Below are 22,614 nucleotides of genomic sequence, written 5' to 3'. Positions count from 1 at the left end.
AGGCTGGGCCTCTGGTTGGGGGCATGTCGTGGCATGGGAAGCTTAAGCCACAACCCTTAAGGGAATTTTTGGCCTTCTGGAGCTTTTAACCGTGGGAACCTAACCAAGGGTGCCAGAGATCGATCCCACTACCGTGGTTGGTGGAATTCGATGTCCCGGAGGCTAGAACTCTATCCGAAAACCCTTATACAATTATTGATGGAATCCTTTATCATGGTTGTGACTAGGTATACGCTTGGGCTGGGGCAGGATCGTGCTTAGGGGTCATCTTTCCTAATCAAAGCACTTGGAATTAAAGGTAAGAAAATTGCACATGTATATGTGGATAGGATGGGACTAAGTGCTCCCTATATTTGTATGCACTGTTATATGATTGTGATAAACCATGTGAGCATGTTGGGACTAAGAGTTCGCTATAATTTTATGAATGTCATGAGGTGGTATTATGCCATGGGGACATGTGATAAACGGCCTAAGAGTTTTGGAATCAATACTTGCGCACAGGGTGCGACTCAGCCACTGGTAGCTGAGGATAGTTTAATAATCACTGAGCTTGGTTTAAGGGGGCCAAAGTCAGTGGGGTGAACACTGGGCTTGGCCTAAACGAGCCAAAGATAGTGGGTTAAATAGAGGGTGCGGCCTACGGGTGTCAACCCTAGTTGTTGCTTGACATGTATACTATTGTTAATTGTTGTATATGATATGTTGAATATCAGGAAACTAGATCATTGGTTATTGACTGATGTCCTGGATTGAATGAATGATATGGCTTGTTGGGTAATTGATGAATGTCTTGTAAAACATTTTGTTATGCTCTGTGAACTACTTGGTTATTGATATCAATTGTGCTATGATATTATGTTTTCTTGCTGGGCCTCGGCTCACGGGTGCTACGTGGAGCAGGTAAAGGCAAGGGTAAGATGGCTCGACCATGAGTTGGAGAGCTATGGGGGCGAGATGTACATTATCAGCTGCTCGGCCGCCACGATCGAGGGATTGTACAGGGACGGAAATCTAAAACATGTATTTTTTCATTAGAGTGGCTTGGTTATTTATTTGATTTGGAAATTCTGTAATTATGTTATTTAGACCCTGATTTGGGATCCCATGTACCAAACATTTATTTTAATAAAAATTATTCGTTTATAACCAAAATATTTTAAACCTAACCTGTTTGTGTCGTTAGACTCACATTTTTTTTAAATGACTTGATTAGCAAGTCTCACACTATTTCAAACACACACTGTAACGGTCTTGGTTATCTAAGGCGTTATAAGTTTGCTTTCTAGTGCTGGCACTCCATATACTGTATTAATTGACTCTGGTACTACACATTCATTTGTTTCTTGCAAAGTGATTGATAGATTGTGTAGGCCCTGTGATTATTATACTGTGGGGTTTGGTAGTTTCTAGGAGATGGGTTAGGTCATTGCAAGTGATGGCAGACAACAGGGAATTATCAGCGGACTTGATTGAGTTGGGTATGGATGGCATTGACATGATTTTGGTAATGGATTGGTTAGTTAGGTATGGGGTGATTATAGACTGGAAGAAGAAAATGGTGACATTTGAGCATAAGGGTGATGACCGCTTTGTTTTTGTTGGCACTGTCCACGGACCCCGCGTTCCCATGATATCAGCATTGAGAGCTATAGACCTTTTACAAGGAGGTCGTATATGATTCCGAGCTAGTGTAGTGGACACCACTAGGGTCATGCCAGTGAGACCAGAGGAGACCAAGTCGGTGTGTAAGTTCTTAGATGTGTTCCCTGAGGACTTACCGGGATGCCCTCACACTGGGAGATTGAGTTCGTCATTGATTTGGTGCCAGGTACGAAACCAGTGTCGATGGCACCATACAGAATGGCTCTGACAAAGATGAAGGAACTTAAGGTACATTTACAGGAGTTATTAGACCTGGGATTTATCATACCTAGTTTTTCACTGTGGGGCGCTCCGGTTTTGTTTGTGAAAAAGAAGGATGGGACCTTGAGGATGTGTATAGATTACAGGGAATTGAACAAGCGCACTATTAAGAACAAGTACCCACTACAGAGGATGGACGACCTGTTTGATCAATCGCAGGGTAAAACAATATTCTCGAAGATTGATATTCGATAAGGATGAGGATATTTTCAATACGGCCTTTCGCATCAGGTACGGGCATTACGATTTCCTAGTCATGTCATTTGGGTTGACTAATGCCCTGACAGAATTTATGGACCTGATGAACAAGGTGTTCAAGGATTATTTGGATCAGTTCATGAATGTCTTCATCGATGAAATCTTGGTTTACTCTAATTCAGAGGCAGAGCATGAGTTGCATCTCTGATTAGTGTTACAGAGATTGAGGGAGCACCGATTGTATGCCAAGTTTAAGAAGTGCAAGTTTTGGTTACCGTAGGTGACATTCCTTGGTCACATTGTCAGTGGAGATGGGATTAAGGTAGATATGGCCAAGGTAGAAGCAGTTAGAGATTGGCCGAGGCCAAGGAGTGCCTCAGAGGTTAGGATTTTCCTTGGGTTGGCAGGGTATTATCGATGATTCATGGAAGGATTCTCAAAGATTGCTACACCATTGATGGATTTTACACGGAAGAACCTAATGTTCGCGTGGTAAGACAGATGTGAGAATAACTTTCAGGAATTGAAGCGACGGTTCATTACTGCTCCGGTGCTCCATCTCCCTTCAGATGGGGATAAGTTTGTGGTGTATTGTGCGCGTCGAGACTTGGGTTAGCATGTGTGTTGATGTAGAGTGGGAAGGTCATTGCCTACACATCGCGACAGCTGAAGGAATATGAGCAGCGATACCCTACTCATGATTTGGAGTTAGCAGCGGTGGTATTTGCACTGAAAGTGTGGCGACACTATTTTTATGGAGAGAAGTGCGAGATATACACCAATCACAAGAGTTTGAAGTATTTCTTCACCCACAACGATCTAAATATGAGACAGAGACGTTGGCTAAAGTTGGTAAATGATTATGATTGTGAGATCCTCTATCATCCAGGGAAAGCCAATATAGTGGCGGACGCTTTGAGTCAGAATGGCCCATAATAGTTGTTTAGTTCGAAGCACATATCTAAGGAATTGGCAGAAGATGTGACCAGAGCAAAGATAGAGTTGGCAGTGGGCCGATTGGCCAATATTACTTTGCAGTCCACTCGCTTGGAGAGAATAGAAGCTTAGAGAGGATTTCCTAGCTGGAATAGCTAAGGATTATTCCATCTCAGAGATGGGTTTGTTAAGATACAAGGATCAGATTTGTGTTATGATGGACATGGGAATTAGACGAGAGATCCTTGATGAATCTCATACCAAACCATATTCGTTACATCTAGGCACCACGAAGATGTATCAGGATTTAAAGACCCTGTATTGGTGGCCTGGGATGAAGAGAGATGTGATTGATTACGTAGCGAAGTGCTTAACCTATCAAAAGGTGAAGGATAAACACGAGCGGCCAACGAGGTTGTTACAAACTTTAGGTATTCCTGATTGGAAGTGGGAAGACGTCACTATGAATTTTGCAGGAGGCTTTCCTAGGAGGATGGGGAAACATGAATCAGTATGGGTGATTGAGACAAATATACCAATTCAGCTCAATTTCTGCAAGTAAGAACAAACTTTACCGTGGACCAGTATGCATAACTGTACGTGAGGGAGACTGTATGTCTCCACGTGTTTCTAAAATCTATAGTGTCGAACCGGGATCCCATTTTTAACTCCATGTTTTGGGGAAGCTTGCAGAAGGCTATGTGGACTCATTTGAAGTTCAGTACAGCCTATCATCCTCAGACAGTCGGACAGTCTGAGAGGACAATGCAGATTTTGGAGGACATGCTTAGAGCATGCGTATTGGATTTTGAGGGGTCCCGGATTAAGTATCTTCTGTTGATAGAATTTTCCTACAGTAATAGCTATCAATCAATGATTGGAGTAGCTCCGTACGAGATATTGTATGGAACGGAGTGTAGGTCACACATTCATTGGGATGAGATGGGAGAAAGGAAGAATTTGGGTCCAGAGATGGTTCAGAGAAAAAATGACACTATTGAGAAGATCCGAGCTTAAATGCTCGCCACTCAGAGTAGACAGAAAAGCTATGCTAAGCGTAGGGACGTGGATTTCTAGGTAGTGGAACACATAATTATGCGACTTTCACCATTGCGAGGAGTAAAGAGGCTTGGAAAGCTGAGCCCTAGGTTCGTAGGACCTTTCGAGATCCTGGAAAGGATCAGACAGGTAGCCAATAGATTGGCGATGCCCCCGTCATTATCTGGAGTTCATGATGTGTTCCACATCTCAATGCTTCGGAAGTATGTGTCAGATATGACTCATGTATTGGGATATGAGGGCTATAGACGAATTTGTCTTATGAGCAGCGACCTGTTCTGTAACATCCTGGATAACCAAGACCATTACATTGTGTGTTTAAAATAGTGCAATACTTGTTAAGCAAGTCATTTAAAAAAAAATGTGAATCTAAGTCAGAAACATATTAGGTTTAAAAGATTTTCGTCATAAACAAATAATTTTCATTAAAATAAATTTTTGGTGCATGGGATCCCCAATCAGGGTTTAAATGACATGTTTACAAGATTTCCAAAAGTTATAAATAATCAAGGCCACTCTAATGGCAGAATATACATTTTAGGTTTCCGTCCTTGTACAATCCCTCGACTGTGGCGGCCGAGCAGCTGACAATGTACACCTCGCCCCCAGAGCTCTCCAACCCATGGTTGATTCATCTTACCCTTGCCTTTACCTGCACCATGAAGAACCCATGAGCCGAGGCCCAGCAAGAAAACTATAACATCATAGAATAATCAATATCGATAACCAAATAATTCACAAAGCATAACCAAATGATTTACAAGACATTAATCACTTATCCAGCAAGCCATAGCATTCACTTAATCAGTGATAACAGTCGATAAATCAATAATCTAACATCAAATATTCAGCATATCATATTCATCAAGTTAGCAATAGTACACATATCATATATGACTAGGGTCAACGCCCTTAGGCCGTAACCTCTATTTAATCCACTGTCTTTTGCTCACTTAGGCCAAGCCCAGTGTTCAACGCACTGACTCCAGTCCGCTTCAACCGAGCTTAGTGATTATTACGCACTCCTCAGCAACCAGTGGCCAAGCCTCGTCCTGTGCGCCAATATCAATTCTGGCACTCTTAGGCTGTTTATTTCATGTTCACATGGCATAATACCATCATACAATATTGCATACAAATGTAGGGAACCCTTAGAACCAACATAGTCACACAACCGGGTGTAGTTTTCTTACCTTTAATTCCAAGTGCTTTGATTAAGAAAGACGACCCTCAAGCACGCTCCTGTCCCGAGCCCTAGCGTACACCTAGTCACAACCATGATAAAGGATTCCATCAATAATAAGTGATCAAAGGTTTCTGGACCAAGTTCTATCCTTCGAGACATCAAACTCCACCAAGCACGGTAGTGGAATCAATCCCGAGCACCCTATGTTAAGTTCCCACACCTTAAACCTACTCAAGGAAAAAAATGCCTTTAAGAGTTGCGGCCCTAGGCCCTCCATGTTGTGGCCTGCCTCCTACTAGAGGCCCAGCCTCCCCAAATAGCACACACGGGTTGCGGCCCTAAGCGTCCCATGCCGCGGCCCGCCTTCCTTCCTGGTTCAAATCTATTATAGAGGGCTGTGGCACACCAAGAACATAGCCGTGGCCCGACCCCATTCGAACCAACAAAAGTCTCCATTTTCAACAACCAAACCTCACTCAATTCAACCCAAAACCATCCCAATAACATATTTTAATAATGACAGTAGTTCTAATATACTCCGAGCATCAAAACCCATAGGAAAACTAGCCTAATGACTCATCAAAATCACACTTCAATCCTTGAAACCCAAAAGCTCATAAACGTCCTAAAACTACCAGCAATTCATAGAATTCAAGTGCTAAACCATAATTAAAAGCTTACCTTTACTGAATAACAAATCCACCTAGTAGTTGTTGACCTAATCCCCAAGTCCTTAGCCTCAATTCAAGCGATTCCTAGCCCAAGACTCCACCTTAGCTTCAAAGGTTAGCTTGAGAGAGAGTATTTCTAGAGGAAGCAAGAGTGAGAGAGAGAGAATAGTCGGTTCTAGCCAAATTCTATCTGATTCTTGGTTTTGTTTTATCTAACTTAAGTTACTTAAGTTAATCCCAAAGCTCGGGGTACCAAAAACGTCCCCGATGGAAGAATGGTAAATTCCCCAATATTTCCTCCTAAACTCTCTAACTTCAAATATATATCCGATTATTTATTTTGGTAACCCAATAACCCAAATAAATGTATATTAACCAAAATACCACTTGACCCGCCCTGAGTCAGGTATCGGGTCCCGTTGTGACTTTCCTGCTAACTTGCTCCCTAGGATCGCCTCGTGCCGTTTGTTGCACATATATCCACATAATAATTTGGTCTCAACAGTTTATCACAAATAATTACATTTATGCCCTTAATGGGCCAAAATTACAATTATGCCCTTACAAGCTAAACAGGGCCCACATGCTTATCTAATACTCATAAACATGCATTTCACATACCCATATAGTCATAGGATCATGCATATCACATAATCATGCATCTTATCAGTAATTCAAATAACTACCAATTATGCCCTCCCGGCACACTAATTAAGGCCCTTAAACCTTACTAGTAATTTTGGGTCGTTACAACTATCCCCTCCTTATAACAATTTCGTCATCGAAATTTATTTGAACACATCTGATAATGAATCTCACACCTCTGACTATAATTCCAAGGTCCAATTTCTTTACCTTTCATCCTATAATTTCACCCTTACTAGAGTAACAATCTTGTTCCACAAGAACTTGTCTTATAACTATAGTTTCGTTAAATCTTTCTTGCACATCAAATCTGCTGAAACCCCAGGGTCTGCTTATTTCATTAACGGTCGATTTTCCTGTCTTATCATTGATACCAGATATACTCATAAGCCATCACCCCTATTTGATTTGAGCTTATAGGCCTTCGGCCTAAACCTTGGTACAATCTCATAATTCTTATCGAATTGGGAGTCAGAACTCCCGTTTCTTTCCCATAATAACATACTCTTATCTCTCATTCTGGAGCTTTGTATCCCACAGTTTACAACTTACGAACCCATATGTCCTTTCAAATAGGCAGATACTGCCATTTTAAGAATTCCAACAACCTCATTGGTTTTTTCCTCCGAACCAATACTGAACCGTAGTACCCACTACCTTTCATTTCTTTACTTAGAACAATACTTCTTGCTTTCTATCTTACCATGTCTTATGCCGTGTCACCTTAGCTATAATCCATCATTCATCACAGTGAATATTCCATCAAGGAGTTATACTTTCCTTAATATCTCAAAAATTTGCACAATCAATGCATAATCCCTTAGAATAACCGTTAAGTTTTCAGATTGTCATTCTATCTGTAACCAACCAATAATTCCAAGTTCCAACCCTATTCTCTTCGTTCTCTAATTTCTTTCCAAAACTTGAAAAAACTAAAGGGTTTCAACTTAGCATTGTTAGTTACTCTGCCCCATTACAAGTTCACGTGAACCAAATTATATTAACTCAATCTGCTGAGTTACAACCTTCCATGTCCAATCACCTTACTTATAGTCTAATGTGGTCCATTTGTATGATCCACCACGATACCATTTTACCTTCCAATATCTGAACATATTAAATTTTGTCACCTGTTTAAACCTTCTGGTTACAATATACTTTAGGAGATAGATCAATATCCATAAAGAACTTTCATCTCCAAACCAATTTCCATCGGACCACTCATCTGATCTCTCGATCTTAACCCATATTTCACTAATAGGGTTCTTCCCCATTTCCACAAGATCATCACTCTGGACTCCATTGTCCAAAAGGATACGTATATGTCCATCACCACTCACGATACTATACCAATCTCAATCGTTACCTTGTCCGTCCTACTGTAATCTGTTGTGTTTGGTCTAACTGACACACATCTTCCCAAGTAAGAGATCTGCTTCCAATTAAATTTCCTCCTCTTACATTCGAGTGTTTCTAACATCAACCATCCATTACGTCTCACTAAATCTTGGTCTCAGGGTTATCTTTCTTACAAATGAACAAATGCTCAAATCCCTTACTCTATGCATTCACCGTTAAATTAATGTTCCATGTATATTGGCCATGTTCCTCTTCTTTCACCTCCTGTGAGGCTCGAACCATTCCCTCATCAGTCTGTGCCTGGGCGCGTCTCAGCCTATGATGTATCGCTCACAATTCCATGCCTTAACAAAAATAAGGTCCTTCATGTTACCCCTCTATATCCATCCATTACATGCAGATTCCTATATCACAAAGTGCTAATCAATCCTCATTCTGTCTTCTGAACATCTGATATAAATTTTCCCATTCAGTCTAACCTCAAGTTTTTCTGTCATTCCAATCTCTGGTGTAGTTGCCTTCGAAGATACTTACGTAGTAGATGAAGTGTTTACCAATCTCGCTGTGTTCCCTATCCTTTAGACGTTCTTCAGTCGCTTCTCTGTAGCTTCAGATTAAATATTTTCATACATGACCCCTACTCTTCCTGTAGCATATCCTTGAATACCCTTGGCGAGATCGAAACTGACACCTTTTGGAGCCTTACCTGTGACCCTGCTTCTTTAGTGTTAACATCACTAGTGTAGTAGTCATTTGTATTCCGCAACTATTTGGAGAATAGTCCAACACATCGCCAATGAACTTGAAGGTGACTCGTTCACACTATTCCCATACATTCTGCTTGCAGAATTCACCTGTGTTGCTGAAGCTTAAGTCAGTTAAGAACCTTTATTAATAATTCTTCACACCTTACTTGGTACAAGTAGTAATTCCTGAAATGTCTCTTTCCTTGATCCTCAGCTGGTAATAACCAGATCGAAGACCAATTCCTAAAGACATTTTCCTATCTTGTAGCCGGGCATTTAAACTCTTCATCCTTAATAGACGATGTCAACGATTCTCACGATACGATGCTCCGTCTGATCTATCCTGAAGTTAAAACTTCTTCAACTGCACCAGTAATTCTTTCTGTCAAACCAGTACCATCTTCCATAATGTCCCTGATACCGAATTTATCCATCGCCCAATCCTGAAGCGTACCCAACCACTCCTTGCACACCCATCTGAATCCCTACAGATCAGCTCAGTTTCCACTCAGTCCAATTAAAATACTTCAAGTGATATCCCCTACAACCCATGGTTGTCTCTTAACAAATTAACTCTCACTCCGGCTCATGTCAAGGCTCCCGTATGACGAGCTCAATTACTTTCTCTACGAACCTCTTTATTACTTGTGTTCCAATTCTTCTTTCAGAAGATTCTAATTCCTCCCCAATAAGAACTAATATCTCAAGCCCCTCATATACTATCCTTGAGGCATATACTCCATGTCTGAACTTCCCTGGGAGATACTCAACACCGAACTCTTCCAGCTCATTATATAACAAAAAACGTGAACTATCCAGTCAACTGGTCATCTTCGAGGAACTAGCCTCGGGCTTCGAATGCAACAAGGCATTCCAGTCTTCCCATCTCTAATCCTAGCAATCCACCCAAACATATCGAACCATTCCATGTAGAAGTCGTGCCCTTACCTGGTGTCTTTCCAGATGGCATTTCCTGCCTCTGGTGCATACTAAATAACCTCACTAGATCCCATCACTGTCCTAACGACTATCTTGTAAACCAGACCCCTTCTTGTCAAAACCAGAAGCCATAGAACTGTCAGGGGTTCTTTTGTTCCAATTACCAAGAATCTTCCCATACTAAATTCAACCAATGGGAATACTGTCATTTGCATCTCATGCTCTACAACAGTCACGCTCCATACCTCATTCCATATATCTCAAATAACATGGCCCACCCTGCTGCCTAAGTACAGATGAAGTTCTCATTCACTGGAGCGGCCTTGATACTCCGGACCATCCCAGAGTTTAATCCTTAAATGGGTCATCATTTCCGGCTACATTCTCTTGTATCAACTTCCAAAATGAATGATCCAACTCACAAAATTTATTGACATACATTGTCCTTACTTTATCATTCCAAACCAAGCTCATAAACTTATTAGCCTCCGCAACTCAGACTACGTCTTTATAATCTCTTTTATCAACTCACTATCTGAGTTCTTCCAAACCAATCATACCAACATCTATGTCTGAGTATCATTTCTGGGCATCCTTCTACCATAAATACTTAGCGCAACCCCTCATTCATGACCTCTCATCTTCATAATATCAAGGATGGAGTTAGCTATGCCCATCCACTGACCAATTCCTAGGCAAATCCGAACTTTCCTCAAAACCAGAGGATAATGCCTTTTAATTCTTCCATATAGTACTCGTATCTGTCTATATCCTCATATTAAACTACACTAGTAACCCCACTGTCAAAATATACAACGCAACTCTTTCCCCAGAAAAGTCCCTATTCACCCATCTAGTCTCTCCTATTAGACCCCACAACTTTCTCACACACTAGCGAACATCCGCTGCAACCTTCAGGGGCAGATGGAGGATTCCAACCTCAACTATCATCTACAAGCCTCACTAAAAAAAATACCAAGTCCACTTGACCATTCAGGACGCCAACAATTTGAGTTCATCCGCCATTGCTGACTAAACCTCTTAGCCCTAATGTTCATACTCCGAACCATCCTATGGCCAGGTCCAAACAACCACAATAATCCTATGCACACTTAAAGCATAATAAACACCAATCTTCAATACTATGCATCTAGTTATCAAATTTTATTGCTACCAGGCACATTCACACTTTACCATGCTTTCTATATACCAATAACAAAGTATAACATATAAATTAAATTTAAACAATTTACCACATACAATCAGTAGACAAACCATTATTCAAATATTCATTCACATGCAATAGCAATGCTGATCAGCATGCCTCAATTTCATCACACAATAGTCAAGGGCTAGGCCATATCAGTTTCTCATGATCTCTATTAATCACACAACTTAATATATTCATCTTTCGCTCAAGCACATAAGCATATAATCTCATATATTCAATTACAAAACCTTGATTCGAGCTTGTCTTTAGCGGCAAGTGTACATGTTTAGCCAATCCTCAGGAACGCTTAAACCTAGACCGCTCTGATACCAAGTTGTAACATCCTAGATAACAAAGACCATTACACTGTGTGTTTAAAATAGTGCAAGACTTGCTAACCAAGTAATTTAAATAAAAATGTGAATCTAAGTCATAAACAGGTTAGGTTTAAAAGATTTTCGTCATAAATAAATAATTTTCATTAAAATAAATGTTTGGTACATGGGATCCCAAATCAGGGTTTAAATGACATGTTTACAAGATTTCCAAAAGTTATAAATAATCAAGGGCACTCTAATGGCAAAATACACATTTTAGGTTTTAGTCCCTGTACAATCCCTCGACTGTGGCGGCCGAGCAGTTGACAATGTACACCTCGCCCCCAGAGCTCTCCAGCCCATGGTTGATTCATCTTAACCTTTCCTTTACTTGCACCAAATGATTTACAAGAAAACTATAACATCATAAAACAATCAATATCGATAACCAAATAATTCACAAAGTATAACCAAATGACTTACAAGACATTAATCAATTATCCAGCAGGCCATAGCATTCACTTAATCAGTGATAATAGTCGATAAATCAACAATCTAACATCCAGATATTCAACATATCATATTCATCAAGTTAGCATCAGTACACATATCATATATGAATAGGGTCAACATCGTTAGGCCATACCCTCTGTTTAATCCACTGTCTTTGGCTCACTTAGGCCAAGGCCAATGTTCAACCCACTAACTCCGGTCTGCTTAAACCAAGCTCAGTGATTATTAAGCTCTCCTTAGCTACTTGGGGCCGAGCCGCGTCCTATGCACCAATATTAATTTCGGCACTCTTAGGCCATTTATTTCATGTTCACATGGCATAATACCATCATAAAATATTGCATACAAATACAGGGAACCCTTAGTCCCAACATAGTCACATAACCAGGTGTAGTTTTCTTACCTTTTATTCTGAGTGCTTTGATTAAGAAAGATGACCCTCAAGCACGATCCTGTCCTGAGCCCTAGCGTACACCTAGTCACAACCATGATAAAGGATTCCATCAATAATAAGTGACCAAAGGTTTCTGGTCCAAGTTCTAGCCTTCGAGACATCAAATTCTACCAAGCACGGTGGTTGAATCGATCCCGAGCACCCTAGGTTAAGTTCCAGCACCTTTTAACCTGCTCAAGGCCAAAAATTCCTTTAAGAGCTATGGCCCTAGGCCCCTCCATGCCGTGGCCTGCCTCCTACCAGAGGGCCAACCTCCCCAAACATCACACATGGGCCGCGGCGCGCCCTCCTTCTTGTTTCAAATCTGTTATAGAGGGTCACGGCACACCAGGAATAGAGCCGCGACCCGACCCCCTTTGAACCAACAAAAGTCCCCACTTTCAACAACCAAACCTCACTCAATTCAACCCAAAACCATCCCAATAACATATTTTAATTATGACAGTAGTTCTAATATACTCCCAGCAGCAAAACCCATAGGAAAACTAGCCTAAAGACTCATCAAAATCACACTTCAATCCTTGAAATCCAAAAGCTCATAAACGTCCCAAAAGCTCATAACCCAATAACCCAAATAAATGTCTATTACCCAAAATACCCCTTGACTCGCCCCGAGTCGGGTATCGGATCCCGTTGTGACTTTCCCACTAACTTGCTCCCTAGGATCGCCTCGTGCCATATGCTGCACATATATCCACATAATAATGTGGTCCCAACAGTTTATCACAAATAATTACATTTATGCCCTTATTGGGCCAAAATTACAATTATGCCCTTACAAGCTAAATAGGGCCCACATGCTTATCTAATACTCATAAACATGCATTTCACATATCCTTATAGTCATAGGATCATGTATATCACATAATAATGCATCTTATCAATAATTCACATAACTACCAATTATGCCCTCCCAGCACACTAATCAAGGCCCTTAAGCCTTACTAGTAATTTTGGGTCGTTACAGGTCCAGATCCTAGAAAGAAATGACAAGGTTCTGAGGAACAAGACGATTCCTCTAGTCAAAGTTTTATGGAGGAATAACAAAGTTGAGGAAGGGACCTGGGAGCTAGAGTCAGTTATGCGAGATCAACATCCCGAGTTATTAAGGTAAATTTCGACGAAGAAAGTTTCAGTAGGAGGGGATAGTTGTAACGTTCCAAATTGCTAATAAGGCTTAGTGCCTTGATGAGTGTGTCGGGAGGGCATAATTGGAATTGTATGTGAGATTAATTGAATATATGTGTGATTATGTGGCATACATGATGTTATGGTGATATGAATATATATATATATATGCATGTTTATGTGTATTAAATATGCATGTGAGTCCGTTCTTGCTAATAAGGGCATATTTGTAATTTTGACCCATTGAGGGTATAAATATAATTATACGTGTTATATGTTTGAGACCACATTATTATGTGGATATATTTGTGATATTCGCTCGAGGCGATCCTAGTGACTAGGTTAGCGTGAAAGTCATAACGGGGTTAAATACCTGGCTCGGGGTGAGCCTAGGGGTATTTCAGGAAGCTTAGCGCGTATTCGAAATTTATTGAGTAACAGGTAGTTATTTTGTGATTATTTGGGTATGCGGGGATTAATTGGGAATTTATATTACTACTTAAGGATTAGCGGGAAATATGGCAAATGATAGTATCGTCCTTGGGGACATTAAAGAGTAAGGCTTTGATTTAGGGGCACTTTAGTCTTTTTGGTGTTAAGGGATACACATGAGCAGCCTTGGGAAACAACCAGAACAAACACTCTCAGTCTCTCTCTCAGCTCACATTCTCCCTCCCTCTCTCTCTCTCTCTCTCTCTCTCTCTCTCTCTCTCTCTCTCTCTCTCGCCTTGGGAAGCATTTGAAGTTCTTGAGGAATTGGCTTAGGAAATTGAAGGTTGTTGGCTAGGATTGGTTGGGGTTCAGTTCAGGGGTTGAATCACTATTGAGGTAAGAGTTATAACCTGATTTTTTCGTTGAATTCTCTTTTTAGTTTAGGTTTTGACAGGGTTTTTAATTCTAGCTTTGGTTGTTAAGTTAGGGTAAGATTTTGTTTTGTTTTAGGGGGTATAAATGATGCCCATGTTGTGTAGTTGAGAGTTCTAGACTCAATTCTGGCTTTAGTGCATGTTTAGGGTGAATTTTGTTGATTATGGTTTGGGGAAAACACAGTAAAATCGTTGGGATTTCTGAGTTCACGGGGTCGCACCACGGCTCTGTTCTTGGCGCACCACGACCCGCATGAACTCAGAGGCCTAAGGGGGTTCGTTGAACTTCCTTAGAGCTGTGACTTTGGGTGGGTTGTGCCACGGTGCATGTCCAGGGAAATGGCTAGGGAGGCTCTCTGACTTGTAGAGGGCCACAACACTTTAGGGGTAGGGCGTAGCGGCTCAAATAGGGGAATTTATGGTCAAATAGGGTTTTAAGCTCGGAAACTTAAACCTAAGGGCTAGGGAAGGATTGTAAGTAGAATTCAAGGTCTCGGAGGTAAGCATGTAACTTCGAAGCTTTTAATTAGTTTAGGTATTGGCGATTACCATTATTGTGTTGTGACTAGGTTATACCGCTCAGGATTAGAAATAGGGATCATGCTCAGGATCGCCATACCTTATTTGCTCGGGACACGAGGTAAGAATACTGCACCCTGGTTGTGATCTGGACAACTTTGGGTCAACGCGTACATAAGTATGGTAAATAATAAATTTGGATATCTCTCATTTACATAAGGATATGTTTGCCTATAGAATTTACATTTGTTATCTCAGGTAATAAATGTGTAATAAAATTTGGGCATTAATGAGTGTTTAAGGAATCTCCAAGTCTTTTGGGATCCTTCATTGGGCGTCATGACCAGGCTTCTGCAAGGTGGTCACTTCCTCGAGCTGGATGCCTCAGAGCTAACCTATCCTGACACAGGCTAGATTCAAAGTTTCAAAAAGGTGATCTGGCCATCACGCATCTCGAACTAGATTGTTCGCTCAAAAGGCGATCTGAAGATTATCTGGTTGTCGTATGCTGTCCAGTTGAACTCGAGCTACTCACTCCAAAATTAGCAAGATATTCTATTTGTATGCTTTCTTCAGACGCTTGTTTGCCAGCTGTACCCCGTGCTGAGTGATTCAATTCATATTTATTTTAGGGTACAACAACGTATAAGTCAACACAACATATATATTTGTCCTCTTATTCTCATGGTAGATACCATAATGGAAAGCATTTTTTGGGGGAAGCTTATAGATTATATTAATTGTTTATCTGTAGCTAAAATATATAACATTTTTTCTGCAAAATTTATGTAAAATATTGTGCTTATGTTTTTATATACACTCCAACAAAAATGATTTTTAGCATCACTTTATAGAATCCTTTTTACACTGACATCAACACTATTTAATTTTTTTAGCAATTAACATCAATTTTAAACTGATGCTAAAATATGTTAATAGCGTCGATACTCTAACCGATGTTATTGACAAAACCCATTAGCGTCGGCTTATAACTGATGCTAATGAGCTGATATTAAAAAATAAGGTCAAATCCCATTTTCCTAAAATTAAACCCTATCCCTCTCGTTCACTCTTTCTCCCTTTCTATCATTTGTAACCCGCCCACCCCTTCTCCTATCCCTAAATCCTCCCTATCATTCTCTCTCATTCTCCTTCTCATTGTCAATGAAAGGGAATAGGCTTGACGAAAGGCTAAAGGGGTTCGACGGTGGCGGGGCTAGGCTCAACGAAAGGCTCGGCAAAGGGCATGCTCGGTGGTACAGTCGTATCTTTTCTCAATCTCTCTCTTTTTTTTCTCTTCTTATTTTGTTTTTAGATCGAGGTTGATGATGGTGTGGAGGTCTCACATGTGTGAAGGGCACGAAAGAGCATTGTTTTTGCACCGAAACTAAAACAAGACCAAATCACAACGCTAGTTTCAACGTTCATTGCGAAACTGACTCAACTAACTTTAGCTTTGATTATAAATCGATACTATTTAAAACGAAAAAAATATGATCATCAATCTTTCAAATAAAAAAAAATAGCATGGGACTTAGCCATTTTTTTCAAAATCTCTTTTTTATTTTTTTTATATATATTTTTTAAAAAGTCTAAATGTCCTTAACTTTGATAGTTTATATATTTAAAGTTTATTTTCATTAAAAAAATCTCTCTCTAACCTCTCTCTCTCTCTAGCTTTGAAGAATCTCAAGTTTTCTCCAAGAAACTCATAAAGAAAATGCTTGACTTTGTGAGTTTAAGGCTTGTTCAACCCTAATTCTCATTTCCTCTTAGAAAAAGCCTCAACCATCAATGGAGGGCTAGATAAATAAATATTTGGATAGTGATACACCTCATGTATAAGCCTTTGGTTGTGTTTTGCATAAGGAAGAAGAAGTTCAAGGTGATGGTTCTGCAAGGATTTTGAATTTTCAAGAAGGTTGAAGAACTATGATCTACTACTAGGGTTTTCCTCATCTAACTCAATCTTTCCTTGGTCTTTATCGAGGATAATTTAGTGTAGAATTTTATTATTTTGGTGGTGTAATCTCACTCTCCCCCAACAAGATGTACTCGCTCGCAGATCCGGACAAGTGAACGTAGATCTCAATTTCCGATCACTTGGGGGGCATAAGCAAGGAGTGAACTCATCCAATGAGAATAGATGCTCGCAGAGTAAGACCTAGGGAATTCAACAAGAGGGACCTATATGGGGTACCTTAGAGCAAACCTAGCATCACAAATCTTGCTAGAGATCCTAAGAAGTAATTCCTATGGCACTCAACAAGAGGGACCTATATAAGGTACCTTAGACTATACCTAATGTCAAAACTTACGAGAGGCAAGAAGCCTAGAACTCATCACAATGGACCTATATGATGTTGGAAACATATTTTTCGAGTGAACAGTGGAATGTGAGTTGTGGCTCTAGTAGATTACAAATGTTTTATATATAATACCATTAAATATTCAATCCTATGATTATATATATTAATCTAACAGAAAAAGATTTACCTCTTGAATTCTATCAAGTGTCTTTGCTATCTTCTCGTATAATAAACAATCATCCTATCCAAGCACGCAAGACTCACACCAAAGTCTTCCAGATCGTAATCTTAGCACAACAAAACGTGTGTGGGCACGTACAGATTCAATAGGACAATCTAGGACTCTATTGATATTCTCAACACATGATATCAATGTAGTTTGGGTAAAGAGAAGTGATTAAACAAATTCTTTTCTCTCTTTATTTTTCTCCTTAAGAAAACTCTCTCTTTTTAGTCAGACAGAATGTCACGATGTAAATCTTGTTGAGAGAAATATAATAATATATATTTATATTAGTCATCTAGGGTTTTATTAATTAAATTTTTTTAATTAATTCAATTAAAAATATATATTATCAATTATTTTATTCAAAATATATTAATTGAATTTAAATTGACTCTAAATAGATCTAACAACCCAGATAAGATATCTGATTTATTTCAAATCAGTTATCTAAATTTAAGATTCTAAAATTTAAATATTAAATTAAATTCTCAAACTAATTTCAAATAAGATGACATAACTAATTCAAAACTAATTATTTTATTTAATGAATTAATGAATACGAAAATTACAATTAATTAAATAATAATATATTTTCCATAATTACCTCATAATTATGTATTTTCCAAAAACTAATTTTCTTTGACAAATATACTCATACTTGTTCTATTGCGACTCGTACCTTATACAGTTTTTATAAAGCCGATCCAGGGACCTATGGACCTATAATTCCAAGCTTCAATAAATTTAGATTTGTAATTAAACTCTTCAATATCATAGTCTTATTTATTAATGCCAATACTATTTTACTAAAAATATGGGATTGGACTCTTGTAATTATAGACTTATATTTATTGAGTACTTTATTAAGTGTCCATTGATTTAATCACTTCATACAATTCAATCCTACGATGATTGGTTCATAATTAGAGCTAGGTGAAATTACCGGTTTACCCCTCTAATTACCTCTTTATCCTTGTTGACCCTTGATTTGGCCAACGACATCGAGTCAAATTAACGACAAAGAACAAAAGAAAATGAAGAAGAGAATCAAATGGAAAGAAAATGACACAAGTAATTTATAGTGGTTCGGCCCCACCTAGATAGTAATCACCTGCGTTCACTTAGTGTTCTTATTGATATTGAATCCCAAAATTGTGATCAAAGAACTAGGGTTCTTGAGTTTCACAAGCCTTGGGAGTATTACAATCTCAGTGGATAATCACACTATCCTCTCTTCTGTGAATACTAAAATAAAAGAATCAAAAGTCCCTTCCTTGAGCCCTCTTCTTCTTATTTATAGGCTCAAGGGGGTTACATGGGCCGATGGGCCTTAATTACAATTAAGATCAGCGTATCAGGGTAATAAAAGGAAACATGATAAATGTAATTATTACAAGATTATGTATCTCAAAGGAAGTAAATGGAAGCATGCGACCAGGCTAGTCACACCTAAACGCGAGACTTGACAAATCAATAATTATCTGGTCAATGATCGAACAAGATCCCTTTACTCAGAACTGCCACATGTTAGCCACGTGTAAGAAATTCTTGCCATGTCATCAGGAGCCAATTTTGGGTAAACAATCCTTATGTGCCATTAATTCACTAGTGAATAATTAATTTATAATCCTTTTATAAATTAGAGGCATCAAACTGTTCAATTCCATAATTAACATTTAAGGGAACCATTATTCAATCTTCTTATGAAGAAGACTTGGATTCCATATCTGTAAATCATGTCCCCAGCCATCTATATTAATGAGCCCTCAAAAGAAATGTTGTTAGCTTGATCATTCTCACAGACCCTCAAGAGTGAATCAAAGGACTCAAATAACTTAATGAATTCATGGTAACTTCATGATTTAGATCAATTTGCGTATGATTATCGAGTAATATGATTATTACTCTTTGAGGTTTTGCATATCAACAATTGATATGATAATAACGATATTTAGTAAAGAGTTAAATACATATTAGGTCCAATCCTATATAATCATTATTATATAAAGCACCTCCAATGAGATGTCTGTCTACATCAGTGATCCATATCTAATTCACATGTATTCATAATACCAGTAGACCGTACTAGCATTGTTTGATTAAAGATTCCATTACTTTAATATAAATAACAGACTATTTAATTCATTATCTAAATCTTATTCCTCTTGTACGCATACAAGATTATAGCTACATTAATGAATTAGGAATTTTTTGATATTTATCTATCTATTATTCAATAAGAAGAAACATTAATCATATAAAAATATTTCTTTTATAAATTTCACAAGTAACAAACTGCTTTCATCGCTTGAAGGGCACTATGCCCAACATATGAGGTACCTTTGAGTAAATCTAGTGCTAAAAAGCCTACAGCCCGAGAACTAAGCTTACCTCCCGAGGACCAAACGCCCCGAGGATCAAAGTTAAGTTCTCGAGAACTGGAAGAAAAGGCTCCCAAGTCCAGAGTTGCCTAAAGTTTGACACACAAGTCTCGTGTCGCCTAGACTTGGGTATACAAGTCCCGAGTTGCCTAAACTTGGGCCCAGGAACATAGTGGACAAAAGCAGGTTAAATTAAGTTGTCTTTTTTCGTGATTACATTACTTAAGGAAATTGATAAGAACTTGTGTATTTTTAAGTCCAATTTGAATTATTACTAAACGATGTATGTAAAGTATATAAGTGTGAGTAAAAAGGCAAAGAAGACAAGTAAAGTAGAGCATCAAAGCCATTCAAAAAAGAGAATTATGTACAACACTACTCAAAGGCTCGAGTATTATATTGTTTGTACCCCAAAACGTGTGGCTCGCAGGCCTACTATACAAAAAATATTATATATATATATAATACAAAGGAAGACAGCCAATTCCTGCCTTGGAGGAACCTCCTTGATGAGGTCAATAAGGGGGTCAGCTTCAAGCACCCAGCCAACAGCCTTGGCAGCATTAACAGTGGGGAGAGCAGCAGTCCCCACTAGATAGCACTCCTCGAATAGAGACCGAGTATTGTTGGCCTCGTAGTGAAGCTAATATCGATGTCCTGGTTGTGAAACTAGGTCGAGTAGAAAGCATTAGCAATGTTGTAGATCTCTTTCTTGAGAGAGTCCACCTCCTTCGTTGTTCGAGAAGCTACCTCCTAAGCCTTTGTGGCATTGCCCTAAGCCGACTTGGCACTCTCCTCAGTGACTCAAGCCCTCTCAACCGCCCGAGCAGCCTCCCTATGGGCTCTGGCGACTTCCCCCTAGACATTGGCGACATCCTACTAGGCCTTGCCAGTCTACTCCTTGGCCCCTTTTGCCTCCTCAACCGCCTCCTCGAACACCCGATAACGGGCCTTCTTCTCCTCCAAGGCTGCCCTTAGCTGAGTCAGCTCCTCTACTAGCACGCTGGCATGCGCCTTCAAAGTGGCCAGCTTGTCCTTGGTCCATCGGAGCTCAAAAAATTTCTTTATCATAATTTCCTCAAGCCTTTGGGCCACCATAGCCGATTGAAAAAGAATGTTAACAAGTCATCCAGTGTAAAACTTAGACAAAATCTCGGGATATGGAGAAAAGACTTACCGTAATTGTGGCGTAGAGGCATGTGGAAATGAGGGAGGCGTCATTGTCATAACCCAAATGGGCGAAGCTATGAGCAGTCAGCTCGCACATTGTGGTGTTGACCCCTTGGAGAAGCTCCATAGCCAGCAGAGAACTACGTCCTCGAGCTTCTCGAAAAAAAGGCCCTCAAGTAGAGCCCGACCTATCAGGGCCTCTGAAGGCCTCTCCCTTGGAGGCTTGAACTGACAAAGATAGTCAGCTATGGAATGAAGGGGCTTGTTGTCTTCCACTAGACGAGCATTGAAATGCTCCACCATGGCCTTGTACCTCTTGAGAAGCGCCCCCTCCTAGCACTTCGAGTACACCAGCAGGCGGGGATGAGTCGCCACCTCCAAGGGTTGAGGAACATCCCCCTCCAGGACCTCAATGATTGGGACCTCTACGGTCCCAAGGACTTCTACTCCTCAATCGATGAGTGGCTCACCCAAAGAAACTTCAAAAACTCCAGTGTCCATCTCCCGTGGCACCTCACCTGGGGCCAACATTGCTCACTGCCTCTTCGGGGGTGGAGAAGGTTCCACCTCCTCATGAGAACTTTGAAATCCTTCAGCTGCAGATCCGCTGACTCTCACAACCAACTGGTTGGATGACCGGGCAAGATCGGCCAACCTCATCTGATCTGCAAGGAGAAAAAACCAGTATTAGTAAAAACAAGAGAAAGGCAGTGCTTGTAAAGAAATAGAAAAATTAGTCGAGAGCACGTGGGCTTCTCGGGAAGCCCCACAACTCGAAGGCTCCTCCTGATGAAGCATCGAATGCCTGAGGATCTCCATGAGCCTCTCCATCACTTGAGTTGTGTTAGTCTAGTATTGGCAAAACTACCTTGCTTGAAAGGATGTCACATCATCCCAAGGCACAAAGCCCAGATAAGGTAGTTGTCTCTTCGGATGGTGGAATAACAATCGATTAAGTCATGATAGTCTTGGTACTCCTCCTGAGTCCATTGACGATCCAAGGTAAGGCCGCACGAGAGTAGCGAGGTAGAAACCCAAACGTGTTTAGGACTTACCCCATCTCCAGCATGCTCAGCATTATAGACGAGGATTGTGTTAGGAAAAATAATTTTTCCTCAATGGAAATGGTAGGATAATTACAACTGTAAACAAAAATATTACAAATAAATAATGATTGATTAAATAAAGTTACAACTCTATGACTGAAATTACAAATAAATAAAAGAAGAAATAGAAGAAGAGAAATTCAACTCTATGCAAAATAATACAAATAAAGTAAAGTGTTTGAAACAAAAAGAAAAGAAGATTACAACTCAAAACAAGAAATACAAATAAACAAAAGAGAAGAATATGAAGATGAAAAGAAATAGAATAAAAAGAAAGAACAAGAAAACAAATAGAAACAACTCTCACTCACACTACCAAAGTGAAGAGTGTTTGGGATCACCAACTTGAACAAGGTTTGAAACCTTTGTCCAAAAGCTTATTTCCCCCAAACTCAAGCACTAATGGATCTCTCACAGATTTTTGGAAATGCTTTCCGGAATAATCAAGCCTCTAGGTGTTTTCTAGCCAAGTGCTCTAATGGATAAAAAAGTTGTGTCATACAAGTGAGCATTAGGATCCTATTTATAGAGTATTGAGACACCATTTGAATTTCAAATTCCACCAACCCCCATGGCTGTTACCAATGATTAATTTGATGTTTATGGAATTAAAATAGAGAATTTAGGAGTTATTAGGCTATTGGAAACATTCAAAATTAGATAAAACCGAAAATTGGAAGATGTTGTCAACCACTTGGGCCGTGGCCTAACAAACATGCGCCGCGACCCACAGAGTGTTTTTGCCTCTTG

The sequence above is a fragment of the Humulus lupulus genome, chromosome 6 (genome assembly GCF_963169125.1).
Source record: "Humulus lupulus chromosome 6, drHumLupu1.1, whole genome shotgun sequence".
Taxonomy (NCBI): Eukaryota; Viridiplantae; Streptophyta; class Magnoliopsida; order Rosales; family Cannabaceae; genus Humulus; species Humulus lupulus.
The sequence above is the reverse complement of the archived record's forward strand: the minus strand, read 5'-3'. Positions refer to the sequence as shown.